The 1,876-nt window shown below is 44.5% G+C and overlaps 1 non-coding gene across 1 annotated transcript; it reads right to left on the bottom strand.

The window, feature by feature from the left end:
* Window positions 1-270: 270 nt before the first annotated feature.
* LOC140216858 (U2 spliceosomal RNA) lies at window positions 271-455 on the bottom strand. Its single transcript, XR_011893565.1, has one exon. It is a non-coding gene; the product is annotated as a U2 spliceosomal RNA (small nuclear RNA).
* Between the last annotated feature and the right edge of the window lie 1,421 nt (window positions 456-1,876).

Genomic DNA, 1,876 nt, shown 5'->3' with positions numbered 1-1,876 from the left:
AAGCCGAAGCAGCATAGCTTCCAATTCTCCGAATCCTATGAAAAAGCATGTTTGGTCACAGTGCACCAGATATCATAAAACTAGGTTCACAGTAGAAGGGCTGCTTGCTGTGCCATTTGGTTCATACTGACAATTGAGAAAAACCACCGAAAAAACGTGGCGCAAGACATCACGGAAAGAAGGACACCACAACGATGGACTAGCAAGGGACATATATTACAGCGAAGATGCATATCGCTAGCTTCCAGCCGATCGATGTCCGTAGACCAAAAACTGTGGGCCAATACCTAAGATAGTACAATACCGGGCCCACCCTCGGCGGTGGTGAAGCAGGGTTCAAGCACTCCGCTAATTTGCGAAAGAAGTTTAAAATCTGGGGTTCAAATAGAATGCCCATCAGATAATAATCTGATAAGAAAAGATACCGCACTTTGATCAGCGTCGGCCATGTCTATGTTCGCACTGCCCTCTTTTTGTCGGTGTTCCAAGAGCTTGCGTGTCTCATTTCCTTTCCTTCGGCTCCCGTGGTGGCGGTCCCTTCGAAACATCGCGTATGTCTAGTTTTCTCTGGTTGCTTCGGGCGGTGATCCCGTCATCCACGCGAATGTATATAAAAATCACTGTAAATGAGTCCGTACCCATGTTAAATATTCTGCGTAACGTCTGTGTCGTTCGCTAAACAGCTTCGCTTGTCATCCACCTTCATAGAGTCGAATGGCTCACGATTGTTTTAAAACAAGGCGTCATACTTTGAACACCAAACCATGTACGCATCAGCAATAATCTTACCTATGTACAGAAATCTTTATATTGATAAGCATACAATATACCATTGGGCATTAACGCGATGCCGAGAGTGGCAGCACGTTCTGGTGTCAAGCTAGCAAAGCCATGGTAAGCACCGCACATAATCGTGAAGTCATGTGTCAGCAAGACAAAATGCATCACGAGAGTCATACATTGAGATCCATTGACTGCTTGGTTAAGCGTTGAGCACTGACTAATCCTGTACTGTCCGTGTAGTAGGCATACAAGCAAATAAATCAACATGATATAACTTTTGACTTTGTAGTATCTTTTTTTGCAAGCTAGGCATGCCGAGGTTAACTGCGCGCTTAGCGTTGCAATCTGGAACCAGTGATATTGCTGGAGCAAGACAGTCAGGAAGAAAATTTAATCAAAACTTTATGACATTGCTCATATATCCATGGCAAAGGATGGTTGTACAAGAAGAGCAACAGAGCCATACTGATTTACTTGTGGCATGTTGTGAAACAGCCCGCGCTAGCACTGCAATAATGTGCGGTCAGTGGTCTCACTAGTTACGATAGCGTCCCCGCTCAGCCGTTACGCATAAAGAGTGGCGTAATGGTCAAGGATCATGGAAATATTTTAGTTTGAGTAGCTGGGGTGCTCATGGAACCAGACATACAGTCGTAGAGACAATGAACTAGCACACTTTCTTTACAACTTCCGGGGTACAGAGAAGCAACACACACGGTACACTCCAAACGATGACACCTCTTCACTGGGAATGTCTCAGCCTGCAGAGGCTGTTCAAACTTTACAAAGAGGTACGTTCCCCGATGGCAACCAACGGTCATAAAAGTAGAGTTAAAACTTGGTTGTCAGCTTTTTTTTACTATGGCTCGCAAATTTCTGATCGTAACTATGCATAAAATTATTTTGCTGCATTCGATGACACTGTGTCCAGTTTTTTTTCAGCAAAACAGTTGCGCGTGGCTAAAAGTTACACATACCGAACAGTTATGTTTTCATTCCTTGTGCAGCTGCGTCATTGATGTTTAAAGTGCTGAAGCCCACAGCTAAAGTTCTGTTGGACTGCGTGGCGGATGTGCTCATATTGCACAGGGTC

Source organism: Dermacentor andersoni, chromosome 3, assembly GCF_023375885.2.
Source record: "Dermacentor andersoni chromosome 3, qqDerAnde1_hic_scaffold, whole genome shotgun sequence".
Classification (NCBI taxonomy): Eukaryota; Metazoa; Arthropoda; class Arachnida; order Ixodida; family Ixodidae; genus Dermacentor; species Dermacentor andersoni.
The sequence above is the reverse complement of the archived record's forward strand: the minus strand, read 5'-3'. Positions and strand labels throughout refer to the sequence as shown.